The 15,334-nt window shown below is 28.8% G+C and overlaps 2 protein-coding genes across 2 annotated transcripts in view; both read left to right on the top strand.

Moving 5' to 3' along the window:
• LOC139493894 (uncharacterized) overlaps positions 1-15,334 on the top strand; it is a 482,493-nt gene that overhangs the window by 182,503 nt on the left and 284,656 nt on the right. The window lies entirely within an intron of this gene.
• The window catches only part of LOC139493890 (uncharacterized), a 72,644-nt gene continuing 60,545 nt past the window's right edge, over positions 3,236-15,334 (top strand). The window contains exon 1 of the mRNA XM_071282055.1: positions 3,236-3,348. The gene's annotated coding sequence lies outside the window, so the exon portion shown is untranslated. The remainder of the gene's footprint in view (positions 3,349-15,334) is intronic.

Below are 15,334 nucleotides of genomic sequence, written 5' to 3'. Positions count from 1 at the left end.
TTTTTTTTTAAACTTTGATCATTCTACGTAATCATTGTTAATCAGACAGATTTAATGGACAACAAATATTTGTTAGAATTATATAAAGTGGGGTCTCATTTTATTCGTAACACAGAACTGAATCAGATAGTAAAGGTTTTATTTTGTTTCTTGACGAAAAATTATTTTGTAAACATTTGATTTTAATGAGAAGTTGATGAGAAAAAGTTGTGTTAACATCTTTAGTCAGATAATGTTAATTCTACAGATCTAGTGTAAAACATCTTTTAAAAATAACCAATACTTGACAGAATTATATAAAGTGGGGTCTCATTTTTCTTGTCTCTTCTTACTGAATCAGAAAATATTACTCGTTTTAATGTTTCTTAAAAAAAGTTTTTTTTTTAACCTGACAGTTCTGATGGAAAATCTGACATGTCACAAATAAAACATGTTGTTTATTTGTTGTTTATGTAGAATATAAATACAAGTGTGACTGGTCATTTTATTCAGTTTTGACCACTGATTTATGTGATATATATTTTGTTTATATTTATTACACAACATTGTCCAGTTAATGACACAAGTTTTGATGTCTGTTATATGTTGATATTACAGGATGGAAGGACACCATTAATGTTGGCGGCTCTGAGAGGACACCTGGAGGTGGTGACTTTCCTAGTCACTCAGGGAAGTCAGTTAGAGGCCACAGACCCGGTAATGATAGATATAATGACCTTACTCCGACTAAACATCACTTTATACAGAATCTACACAAAATCATGTTGTTAATCAGACAGATTTAATGGACAACAAATATTTGTTAGAATTATATAAAGTGGGGTCTCATTTTATTTGTAACACAGAACTGAATCAGATAGTAAAGGTTTTATTTTGTTTCCTGACGAAAAATTATTTTGTAAACATCTGATTTTAATGAAAAGTTAAAGAGAACAAGTTGTGTTAACATCTTTAATCAGATAATGTTAATTCTACAGATCTAATGTAAAACATCTTTTAAAAATAACAAATACTGGACAGAATTATATAAAGTGGGGTCTTATTTTTCTTGTCTCTTCGTACTGAATCAGAAAATATTACTCGTTTTAATGTTTCTTGAATTTTTTTTTTTTTTAAACTTTTGATCATCCTACTTAATTATTGTTAATCAGACAGATTTAATGGACAACACATGTTTGGTAGAATTATATAAAGTGGGGTCTCATTTTAATTGTCTTGTCCAGCTGAGTCCATTGATATAAATATTGTTTATGTTTCTAGAAAAAAAGTTTTTTTTTAACCTGACAGTTCTGATGGAAGTTCTGACATCTCACAATAAAACATGTTGTTTATTTGTTGTTTATGTAGAATATAAATACAAGTGTGACTGGTCATTTTATTCAGTTTTGACGACTGATTCATGTGATATATATTTTTTTTATATTTATTACACAACATTGTCCAGTTAATGACACAAGTTTTGATGTCTGTTATATGTTGATATTACAGTTTGGACAGACACCATTAATGTTGGCGGCTAAGGGAGGACACCTAGAGGTTGTGACTTTCCTAGTCACTCAGGGAAGTCAGTTAGAAGCCACATCAAGGGTAATGATAGATATAATCACCTTACTCTGACCAAACATCATTTTATACAGAATCTACATAAAATCATGTTGTTAATCAGACAGGTTTAATGGACAACAAATATTTGTTAGAATTATATAAAGTGGGGTCTCATTTTATTCGTAACACAGTACTGAATCAGATAGTAAACGTTTTATTTTGTTTCTTGACGAAAAATTATTTTGTAAACATTTGATTTTAATGAGAAGTTGATGAGAAAAAGTTGTGTTAACTTCTTTAGTCAGATAATATTAATTCTACAGATCTAATGTAAAACATCTTTTAAAAATAACAAATACTTGATAGAATTATATAAAGTGGGGTCTTATTTTTCTTGTCTCTTCGTGCTGAATCAGAAAATATTACTCGTTTTAATGTTTCTTGAAATTTTTTTTTTTTTTTGAACTTTGATCATTCTACGTAATCATTGTTAATCAGACAGATTAAATGGACAACAAATACTTGATAGAATTATATAAAGTGGGGTCTCATTTTAATTGTCTTGTCCAGCTGAGACCATTGATATAGATATTGTTTATGTTTCTAGAAAAAAGTTTTTTTTTAACCTGACAATTCTGATGGAAGTTTTGACATCTCACAATAAAACATGTTGTTTATTTGTTGTTCATGTAGAATATAAATACAAGTGTGACTGGTCATTTTATTCAGTTTTGACCACTGATTTATGTGATATATATTTTGTTTATATTTATTACACAACATTGTCCAGTTTATGACACAAGTTTTGATGTCTGTTATATGTTGATATTACAGATTGGAAGGACACCATTAATGGTGGCGGCTTGGTACGGACACCTGGAGGTGGTGACTTTCCTAGTCACTCAGGGAAGTCAGTTAGAGGCCACAGACAGGGTAATGATAGATATAATCAACTTACTCTGACCAAACATCACTTTATACAGAATCTACACAAAATCATGTTGTTAATCAGACAGGTTTAATGGACAACAAATATTTGTTAGAATTATATAAAGTGGGGTCTCATTTTATTCGTAACACAGAACTGACTCAGATCGTTAAGGTTTTATTTTGTTTCTTGACGAAAAATTATTTTGTAAACATCTGATTTTAATGAGAAGTTGATGAGAACAAGTTGTGTTAACATCTTTAGTTAGATAATGTTAATTCTACAGATCTAATGTAAAACATCTTTTAAAAATAACAAATTTTTGACAGAATTATATAAAGTGGGGTCTTATTTTTCTTGTCTCATTGTGCTGAATCAGAAAATATAACTTGTTTTAATGTTTCTTGAAAAAAGTTTTTTTTAAAACTTTGATCATTCTACTGAATCAACATAAAATCATGTTGTTAATCATACATGTTAAATGGACAACAAATACTTGTGAGACTTATATAAAGTGAGGGTTGCTATTATTTGACTTGTTACACTTATATGATTAAGAGTTTACTATTTTTTTACCTGTTTTGTTTCACTGAATCAGAAAATATGCATTGAATTTATATATCTTAATCTACCATTTAATAGTTTATACACTAATATAATTGGATATTTTCTTACCCGATGTTATATTTCTTACATTTGGTAAATTGTTTGACTCCTCTCATGATTTTGTTATCACACACCATTAACATGTTTATATTTTTATATTGTTATAGTATGGAGAAACAGCTTTACATTATGCTGCTGAGTATGTAAGGATTGATGTAACAAAATGGTTAGTAAATCAAGGATGCAGTCCTTGGGTGAAATCAAAACAGGTAACATTCAGTTTCAATCTTATTAGATAGATAGATATTTTATTCTCTAAAAACTAAATACAAGTCAACAGAGAAAGTACAATTACAATATAAATGCAAATACCATAGTTGAGGATAAACAGCTGCAGATAAAATATAATAAAGTACAACTTTTAAGTTTATGATGAAATACCTGTATAATAAACAGGTTAAACTAAATATGAAGAAATCAGTCTGTGCTTAACTTTTACATGGAGGGAAAAACCTTTTTATTAATACACTTAATGCATGAACACAGTTTTCTTTAGGAGGCTCGCGGATAAGATTTGAAGAAAAAAATGAAACAATAATTTTTCATTACAAATTTCATTTATTACCTTAAGTAGTTATTACTTTATCATTATGGTACAAGAATCATTCCAAAAAATCAATTGGTGTTGGCCTCGGGTGACTTTTAAAATGTAGATATCATTGGAAAAGCTCCAAATTATCTCCCTTTTGTGCAAAAATGTCATTTTTGGCATTAAAATTGAAATATCTTTTTTAACTCATCGGTGACCTATATTTTTTTTTGTTGTTTTCGAAAAAAGCTGTACATAAACTAAATAATTGTAAAATTTAAGCGATTTCTGTAATTTCCATCTCATCATACTCTACCAACACACACTACATCAATCATATACTACTGACACAACTACCATCTCATCATACTCTGCCAACACACTTAACACCAATCATGCACTACTGACACAACTTCCATCTCATCATACTCTACCAACACACCCTACATCAATCTTACACGACTGACACAACTACCATCTCATCATACTCTACCAACACAATGTCAAGTATAAATAAGCATATTCTGCATTGTATACTTTATATTTGTTGTTGGTTTAGGTTCACTGGTCTTTAGGCTTAAATTAAAATATTGTTTGTTTGCCCTTTACCGACCGACCCTATCAATTCGTTCCGCCTGAAAATCTTTTATTTGTATTTACCAGCAAGATTTTATTTTATTTTATTTTTTCGTTCCTACCAAAAATCTTATATTTGTATTTCCCGCTCAAAACTTTTTTACCGGAATCCTCGGGTTTTATCTTTACGTATAAGGTCCAGTCTGTTTGGTATCACCTGAACGTTTGACATGAACACTTGCATTTGAAGTTTCAAAGCATTTGTTTGAAATCGTTCCGGGGTGACCTTATCCTTTATTTTGTATATGTTTTTTTATATTGTGCATTTTTTTATATTTTTGAGGATGAGCGAGTCAGGTGAGTGGGTGTGTTCGTATGCTTTATTACATTGTACTTATTGTTTTGGGGAAGGTTAACTTTCTGGTAGTAAGACCCCTCACGGCCAGGCTGGGAAACTGGATAGGCAAATGCTCACATTAAATCTGTATCGATACAGTGTGTTAAATGTCTTCCTTTTTACACCATAACCCATGGTGGTGCTCCTACTAAAGGAGGGAGATACGGAACATACATACAATCGATGTTGAACGCTTTCTGAAATCATTATATGAAGTACGTTACTCTGTACCTTTAAACTTTAAGAGCAGGGTTCATTTACAAAAAAGTTCGTTTGATACAAAAGTATTAACGTGTGTACAAACTAATTTGTAAACGGACGTTGTATTCTATGTAGGGATGGCCTTTTGTGATCCACATATCAGAATGATTATGTCCGCATATCAGAATGATTATGTTAACGATGCCGCTAAATTATTTATATCTGACATGAACCAAAAGTGATAAAATCCTGTAAAGTGGAAAATATCTGGCAGTAAAATCGCCAAGTTTTCCATACAGATCATTTATAAATATGATGCAAAATACGTGACAATTGAGTTTCAAGTCTTATAGCATTTTTATTGGAAAAAAAGGCACACACGAAATTTGTAACACTCTAGGGACTTTTTCTACTAGTAATATATGTCTGCCCGGACATTATCTTACCAGTACAAAGTTATCTCTTATATATTTTTTTTTTCAAAACTAATAGTCCCAGCGGAAAGCTTATTTGCAAAAACAAAACGGACAAAAAAATGACATTATGCAGATTTTGTATCTATAAAATAAAATATTTTACCTACCTGCCTACCCATGACCAAATAATATACCGAGTCAAGTTATTTTTTTGGGGGAAAAAAATAAAATATTTTACCTACCTACCTACCCTGTTTAAAAACATAGGGTCTGAAAAGGGCAAACAAACAATATTTTAATTTAGGCCTTATGTCAAGTATAAATAAGACTATTCTGCATTGTATACTTTATATTTGTTGTTGGATTAGGTTCCCTGTTCTTTATGTCAAGTATAAATAAGACTATTCTGCATTGTATACTTTATATTTGTTGTTGGTTAAGGTTCCCTGTTCTTTATGTCAAGTATAAATAAGACCATTCTGCATTGTATACTTTATATTTGTTGTTGGTTAAGGTTCCCTGGTCTTTATGTCAAGTATAAATAAGACTATTCTGCATTGCATACTTTATATTTGTTGTTGGTTTAGGTTCACTGTTCTTTATGTCAAGTATAAATAAGACTATTCTGCATTGTATACTTTATATTTGTTGTTGGTTTAGGTTTACTGTTCTTTATGTCAAGTATAAATAAGACTATTCTGCATTGTATACTTTATATTTGTTGTTGGTTTAGGTTCACTGGTCTTTATGTCAAGTATAAATAAGACTATTCTGCATTGTATACTTTATATTTGTTGTTGGTTAAGGTTTACTGTTCTTTATGTCAAGTATAAATAAGACTATTCTGCATTGTATACTTTATATTTGTTGGTGGTTTAGGTTCACTGGTCTTTATATCAAGTATAAATAAGACCATTCTGCATTGTATACTTTATATTTGTTGTTGGTTAAGATTTACTGGTCTTTATATCAAGTATAAATAAGACTATTCTGCATTGTATACTTTATATTTGTTGTTGGTTTAGGTTTACTGGTCTTTATGTCAAGTATAAATAAGACTATTCTGCATTGTATACTTTATATTTGTTGTTGGTTTAGGTTCACTGTTCTTTATGTCAAGTATAAATAAGACTATTCTGCATTGTATACTTTATATTTGTTGTTGGTTAAGGTTTACTGTTCTTTATGTCAAGTATAAATAAGACTATTCTGCATTGTATACTTTATATTTGTTGTTGGTTAAGGTTCACTGGTCTTTATGTCAAGTATAAATCAGACTATTCTGCATTGTATACTTTATATTTGTTGTTGGTTAAGATTTACTGTTCTTTATGTCAAGTATAAATAAGACTATTCTGCATTGTATACTTTATATTTGTTGTTGGTTAAGGTTCACTGGTCTTTATGTCAAGTATAAATAAGACTATTCTGCATTGTATACTTTATATTTGTTGTTGGTTAAGATTTACTGTTCTTTATGTCAAGTATAAATAAGACTATTCTGCATTGTATACTTTATATTTGTTGTTGGTTAAGGTTCACTGGTCTTTATGTCAAGTATAAATAAGACTATTCTGCATTGTATAATTTATATTTGTTGTTGGTTAAGGTTCACTGGTCTTTATGTCAAGTATAAATAAGACTATTCTGCATTGTATACTTTATATTTGTTGTTTGTTAAGGTTCACTGGTCTTTATGTCAAGTATAAATAAGACCATTCTGCATTGTATACTTTATATTTGTTGTTGGTTTAGGTTCACTGTACTTTATGTCAAGTATAAATAAGCATATTCTGCATTGTATACTTTATATTTGTTGTTGGTTAAGGTTCACTGATCTTTATGTCAAGTATAAATAAGCATATTCTGCATTGTATAATTTATATTTGTTGTTGGTTAAGGTTCACTGGTCTTTATGTCAAATATAAATAAGACTATTCTGCATTGTATACTTTATATTTGTTGTTGGTTTAGGTTCACTGTACTTTATGTCAAGTATAAATAAGACTATTCTGCATTGTATACTTTATATTTGTTGTTGGTTAAGGTTCCCTGTTCTTAATATGTCAAGTATAAATCAGACTATTCTGCATTGTATACTTTATATTTGTTGTTGGTTTAGGTTTACTGGTCTTTATGTCAAGTATAAATAAGACTATTCTCCATTGTATACTTTATATTTGTTGTTGGTTAAGGTTCACTGGTCTTTATGTCAAGTATAAATAAGACCATTCTGCATTGTATACTTTATATTTGTTGTTGGTTTAGGTTCACTGTACTTTATGTCAAGTATAAATAAGCATATTCTGCATTGTATACTTTATATTTGTTGTTGGTTAAGGTTCACTGATCTTTATGTCAAGTATAAATAAGCATATTCTGCATTGTATAATTTATATTTGTTGTTGGTTAAGGTTCACTGGTCTTTATGTCAAATATAAATAAGACTATTCTGCATTGTATACTTTATATTTGTTGTTGGTTTAGGTTCACTGTACTTTATGTCAAGTATAAATAAGACTATTCTGCATTGTATACTTTATATTTGTTGTTGGTTAAGGTTCCCTGTTCTTTATGTCAAGTATAAATCAGACTATTCTGCATTGTATACTTTATATTTGTTGTTGGTTTAGGTTTACTGGTCTTTATGTCAAGTATAAATAAGACTATTCTGCATTGTATACTTTATATTTGTTGTTGGTTAAGGTTCACTGTTCTTTATGTCAAGTATAAATAAGACTATTCTGCATTGTATACTTTATATTTGTTGTTGGTTTAGGTTCACTGTTCTTTATGTCAAGTATAAATAAGACTATTCCGCATTGTATACTTTATATTTGTTGTTGGTTAAGGTTTACTGTTCTTTATGTCAAGTATAAATAAGACTATTCTGCATTGTATACTTTATATTTGTTGTTGGTTAAGGTTCACTGGTCTTTATGTCAAGTATAAATCAGACTATTCTGCATTGTATACTTTATATTTGTTGTTGGTTAAGGTTCACTGGTCTTTATGTCAAGTATAAATAAGACTATTCTGCATTGTATACTTTATATTTGTTGTTGGTTAAGATTTACTGTTCTTTATGTCAAGTATAAATAAGACTATTCTGCATTGTATACTTTATATTTGTTGTTGGTTAAGGTTCACTGGTCTTTATGTCAAGTATAAATAAGACTATTCTGCATTGTATACTTTATATTTGTTGTTGGTTAAGGTTTACTGTTCTTTATGTCAAGTATAAATAACACTATTCTGCATTGTATACTTTATATTTGTTGTTGGTTAAGGTTCACTGTTCTTTATGTCAAGTATAAATAAGACTATTCTGCATTGTATACTTTATATTTGTTGTTGGTTTAGGTTTACTGGTCTTTATGTCAAGTATAATTCAGACTATTCTGCATTGTATACTTTATATTTGTTGTTGGTTAAGGTTTACTGTTCTTTATGTCAAGTATAAATAAGACTATTCTGCATTGTATACTTTATATGTGTTGTTGGTTTAGGTTTACTGGTCTTTATGTCAAGTATAAATAAGACTATTCTGCATTGTATACTTTATATTTGTTGTTGGTTTAGGTTCACTGTTCTTTATGTCAAGTATAAATAAGACTATTCTGCATTGTATACTTTATATGTGTTGTTGGTTTAGGTTCACTGTTCTTTATGTCAAGTATAAATAAGACTATTCTGCATTGTATACTTTATATGTGTTGTTGGTTTAGGTTCACTGGTCTTTATGTCAAGTATAAATAAGACTATTCTGCATTGTATACTTTATATTTGTTGTTGGTTAAGGTTCACTGGTCTTTATGTCAAGTATAAATAAGACTATTCTGCATTGTATACTTTATATTTGTTGTTGGTTAAGGTTCCCTGTTCTTTATGTCAAGTATAAATAAGACTATTCTGCATTGTATACTTTATATTTGTTGTTGGTTAAGGTTCACTGGTCTTTATGTCAAGTATAAATAAGACCATTCTGCATTGTATACTTTATATTTGTTGTTGGTTTAGGTTCACTGGTCTTTATGTCAAGTATAAATAGGACTATTCTGCATTGTATACTTTATATGTGTTGTTGGTTTAGGTTCACTGGTCTTTATGTCAAGTATAAATAAGACTATTCTGCATTGTATACTTTATATTTGTTGTTGGTTAAGGTTCACTGGTCTTTATGTCAAGTATAAATAAGACTATTCTGCATTGTATACTTTATATTTGTTGTTGGTTAAGGTTCCCTGTTCTTTATGTCAAGTATAAATAGGACTATTCTGCATTGTATACTTTATATTTGTTGTTGGTTTAGGTTCACTGTTCTTTATGTCAAGTATAAATCAGACTATTCTCCATTGTATACTTTATATTTGTTGTTGGTTAAGGTGCACTGGTCTTTATGTCAAGTATAAATAAGCATATTCTCCATTGTATACTTTATATTTGTTGTTGGTTAAGGTTCACTGGTCTTTATGTCAAGTATAAATAAGCATATTCTGCATTGTATAATTTATATTTGTTGTTGGTTAAGGTTCACTGGTCTTTATGTCAAGTATAAATAAGACTATTCTGCATTGTATACTTTATATTTGTTGTTGGTTTAGGTTCACTGTACTTTATGTCAAGTATAAATAAAACTATTCTGCATTGTATACTTTATATTTGTTGTTGGTTAAGGTTCCCTGTTCTTTATGTCAAGTATAAATAAGACTATTCTCCATTGTATACTTTATATTTGTTGTTTGTTAAGGTTCACTGGTCTTTATGTCAAGTATAAATAAGACCATTCTGCATTGTATACTTTATATTTGTTGTTGGTTTAGGTTCACTGTACTTTATGTCAAGTATAAATAAGCATATTCTGCATTGTATACTTTATATTTGTTGTTGGTTAAGGTTCACTGATCTTTATGTCAAGTATAAATAAGCATATTCTGCATTGTATAATTTATATTTGTTGTTGGTTAAGGTTCACTGGTCTTTATGTCAAATATAAATAAGACTATTCTGCATTGTATACTTTATATTTGTTGTTGGTTTAGGTTCACTGTACTTTATGTCAAGTATAAATAAGACTATTCTGCATTGTATACTTTATATTTGTTGTTGGTTAAGGTTCCCTGTTCTTTATGTCAAGTATAAATCAGACTATTCTGCATTGTATACTTTATATTTGTTGTTGGTTTAGGTTTACTGGTCTTTATGTCAAGTATAAATAAGACTATTCTCCATTGTATACTTTATATTTGTTGTTGGTTAAGGTTCACTGGTCTTTATGTCAAGTATAAATAAGACCATTCTGCATTGTATACTTTATATTTGTTGTTGGTTTAGGTTCACTGTACTTTATGTCAAGTATAAATAAGCATATTCTGCATTGTATACTTTATATTTGTTGTTGGTTAAGGTTCACTGATCTTTATGTCAAGTATAGATAAGCATATTCTGCATTGTATAATTTATATTTGTTGTTGGTTAAGGTTCACTGGTCTTTATGTCAAATATAAATAAGACTATTCTGCATTGTATACTTTATATTTGTTGTTGGTTTAGGTTCACTGTACTTTATGTCAAGTATAAATAAGACTATTCTGCATTGTATACTTTATATTTGTTGTTGGTTAAGGTTCCCTGTTCTTTATGTCAAGTATAAATCAGACTATTCTGCATTGTATACTTTATATTTGTTGTTGGTTTAGGTTTACTGGTCTTTATGTCAAGTATAAATAAGACTATTCTGCATTGTATACTTTATATTTGTTGTTGGTTAAGGTTCACTGTTCTTTATGTCAAGTATAAATAAGACTATTCTGCATTGTATACTTTATATTTGTTGTTGGTTAAGGTTCACTGTTCTTTATGTCAAGTATAAATAAGACTATTCTGCATTGTATACTTTATATTTGTTGTTGGTTAAGGTTTACTGTTCTTTATGTCAAGTATAAATAAGACTATTCTGCATTGTATACTTTATATTTGTTGTTGGTTTAGGTTTACTGGTCTTTATGTCAAGTATAAATAAGACTATTCTGCATTGTATACTTTATATTTGTTGTTGGTTAAGTTTCACTGTTCTTTATGTCAAGTATAAATAAGACTATTCTGCATTGTATACTTTATATTTGTTGTTGGTTAAGGTTCACTGTTCTTTATGTCAAGTATAAATAAGACTATTCTGCATTGTATACTTTATATTTGTTGTTGGTTAAGGTTCACTGTTCTTTATGTCAAGTATAAATAAGACCAGTCTGCATTGTATACTTTATATTTGTTGTTGGTTAAGGTTTACTGTTCTTTATGTCAAGTATAAATAAGACTATTCTGCATTGTATACTTTATATTTGTTGTTGGTTAAGGTTTACTGGTCTTTATGTCAAGTATAAATAAGACTATTCTGCATTGTATACTTTATATTTGTTGTTGGTTAAGGTTCACTGTTCTTTATGTCAAGTATAAATAAGACTATTCTGCATTGTATACTTTATATTTGTTGTTGGTTAAGGTTTACTGTTCTTTATGTCAAGTATAAATAAGACCAGTCTGCATTGTATACTTTATATTTGTTGTTGGTTAAGGTTTACTGTTCTTTATGTCAAGTATAAATAAGACTATTCTGCATTGTATACTTTATATTTGTTGTTGGTTAAGGTTTACTGTTCTTTATGTCAAGTATAAATAAGACTATTCTGCATTGTATACTTTATATTTGTTGTTGGTTAAGGTTTACTGGTCTTTATGTCAAGTATAAATAAGACCATTCTGCATTGTATACTTTATATTTGTTGTTGGTTAAGGTTTACTGGTCTTTATGTCAAGTATAAATAAGACCATTCTGCATTGTATACTTTATATTTGTTGTTGGTTAAGGTTCCCTGTTCTTTATGTCAAGTATAAATAGGACTATTCTGCATTGTATACTTTATATTTGTTGTTGGTTTAGGTTCACTGTTCTTTATGTCAAGTATAAATCAGACTATTCTCCATTGTATACTTTATATTTGTTGTTGGTTAAGGTGCACTGGTCTTTATGTCAAGTATAAATAAGCATATTCTCCATTGTATACTTTATATTTGTTGTTGGTTAAGGTTCACTGGTCTTTATGTCAAGTATAAATCAGACTATTCTCCATTGTATACTTTATATTTGTTGTTGGTTAAGGTGCACTGGTCTTTATGTCAAGTATAAATAAGCATATTCTCCATTGTATACTTTATATTTGTTGTTGGTTAAGGTTCACTGGTCTTTATGTCAAGTATAAATAAGCATATTCTGCATTGTATACTTTATATTTGTTGTTGGTTAAGGTTCACTGGTCTTTATGTCAAGTATAAATAAGACTATTCTGCATTGTATACTTTATATTTGTTGTTGGTTTAGGTTCACTGTACTTTATGTCAAGTATAAATAAAACTATTCTGCATTGTATACTTTATATTTGTTGTTGGTTAAGGTTCCCTGTTCTTTATGTCAAGTATAAATAAGACTATTCTCCATTGTATACTTTATATTTGTTGTTTGTTAAGGTTCACTGGTCTTTATGTCAAGTATAAATAAGACCATTCTGCATTGTATACTTTATATTTGTTGTTGGTTTAGGTTCACTGTACTTTATGTCAAGTATAAATAAGCATATTCTGCATTGTATTACTTTATATTTGTTGTTGGTTAAGGTTCACTGATCTTTATGTCAAGTATAAGTAAGCATATTCTGCATTGTATAATTTATATTTGTTGTTGGTTAAGGTTCACTGGTCTTTATGTCAAATATAAATAAGACTATTCTGCATTGTATACTTTATATTTGTTGTTGGTTTAGGTTCACTGTACTTTATGTCAAGTATAAATAAGACTATTCTGCATTGTATACTTTATATTTGTTGTTGGTTAAGGTTCCCTGTTCTTTATGTCAAGTATAAATCAGACTATTCTGCATTGTATACTTTATATTTGTTGTTGGTTTAGGTTTACTGGTCTTTATGTCAAGTATAAATAAGACTATTCTCCATTGTATACTTTATATTTGTTGTTGGTTAAGGTTCACTGGTCTTTATGTCAAGTATAAATAAGACCATTCTGCATTGTATACTTTATATTTGTTGTTGGTTTAGGTTCACTGTACTTTATGTCAAGTATAAATAAGCATATTCTGCATTGTATACTTTATATTTGTTGTTCCGGTTAAGGTTCACTGATCTTTATGTCAAGTATAAATAAGCATATTCTGCATTGTATAATTTATATTTGTTGTTGGTTAAGGTTCACTGGTCTTTATGTCAAATATAAATAAGACTATTCTGCATTGTATACTTTATATTTGTTGTTGGTTTAGGTTCACTGTACTTTATGTCAAGTATAAATAAGACTATTCTGCATTGTATACTTTATATTTGTTGTTGGTTAAGGTTCCCTGTTCTTTATGTCAAGTATAAATCAGACTATTCTGCATTGTATACTTTATATTTGTTGTTGGTTTAGGTTTACTGGTCTTTATGTCAAGTATAAATAAGACTATTCTGCATTGTATACTTTATATTTGTTGTTGGTTAAGGTTCACTGTTCTTTATGTCAAGTATAAATAAGACTATTCTGCATTGTATACTTTATATTTGTTGTTGGTTAAGGTTCACTGTTCTTTATGTCAAGTATAAATAAGACTATTCTGCATTGTATACTTTATATTTGCTGTTGGTTAAGGTTTACTGTTCTTTATGTCAAGTATAAATAAGACTATTCTGCATTGTATACTTTATATTTGTTGTTGGTTTAGGTTTACTGGTCTTTATGTCAAGTATAAATAAGACTATTCTGCATTGTATACTTTATATTTGTTGTTGGTTAAGGTTCACTGTTCTTTATGTCAAGTATAAATAAGACTATTCTGCATTGTATACTTTATATTTGTTGTTGGTTAAGGTTCACTGTTCTTTATGTCAAGTATAAATAAGACTATTCTGCATTGTATACTTTATATTTGTTGTTGGTTAAGGTTCACTGTTCTTTATGTCAAGTATAAATAAGACCAGTCTGCATTGTATACTTTATATTTGTTGTTGGTTAAGGTTTACTGTTCTTTATGTCAAGTATAAATAAGACTATTCTGCATTGTATACTTTATATTTGTTGTTGGTTAAGGTTTACTGGTCTTTATGTCAAGTATAAATAAGACTATTCTGCATTGTATACTTTATATTTGTTGTTGGTTAAGGTTCACTGTTCTTTATGTCAAGTATAAATAAGACTATTCTGCATTGTATACTTTATATTTGTTGTTGGTTAAGGTTTACTGTTCTTTATGTCAAGTATAAATAAGACTATTCTGCATTGTATACTTTATATTTGTTGTTGGTTAAGGTTTACTGGTCTTTATGTCAAGTATAAATAAGACAATTCTGCATTGTATACTTTATATTTGTTGTTGGTTTAGGTTCACTGGTCTTTATATCAAATATAAATAAGACTATTCTGCATTGTATACTTTATATTTGTTGTTGGTTTAGGTTTACTGGTCTTTATGTCAAGTATAAATAAGACTATTCTGCATTGTATACTTTATATTTGTTGTTGGTTAAGGTTCACTGGTCTTTATGTCAAGTATAAATAAGACTATTCTGCATTGTATACTTTATATTTGTTGTTGGTTTAGGTTTACTGGTCTTTATGTCAAGTATAAATAAGACTATTCTGCATTGTATACTTTATATTTGTTGTTGGTTAAGGTTTACTGTTCTTTATGTCAAGTATAAATAAGACCATTCTGCATTGTATACTTTATATTTGTTGTTGGTTAAGGTTCACTGGTCTTTATGTCAAGTATAAATAAGACTATTCTGCATTGTATACTTTATATTTGTTGTTGGTTTAGGTTTACTGGTCTTTATGTCAAGTATAAATAAGACTATTCTGCATTGTATACTTTATATTTGTTGTTGGTTAAGGTTTACTGTTCTTTATGTCAAGTATAAATAAGACTATTCTGCATTGTATACTTTATATTTGTTGTTGGTTTAGGTTCACTGTTCTTTATGTCAAGTATAAATAAGACCATTCTGCATTGTATACTTTATATTTGTTGTTG

The sequence above is a fragment of the Mytilus edulis genome, chromosome 11 (genome assembly GCF_963676685.1).
Source record: "Mytilus edulis chromosome 11, xbMytEdul2.2, whole genome shotgun sequence".
Taxonomy (NCBI): Eukaryota; Metazoa; Mollusca; class Bivalvia; order Mytilida; family Mytilidae; genus Mytilus; species Mytilus edulis.
This window is presented reverse-complemented; position numbering and strand designations above follow the sequence as displayed.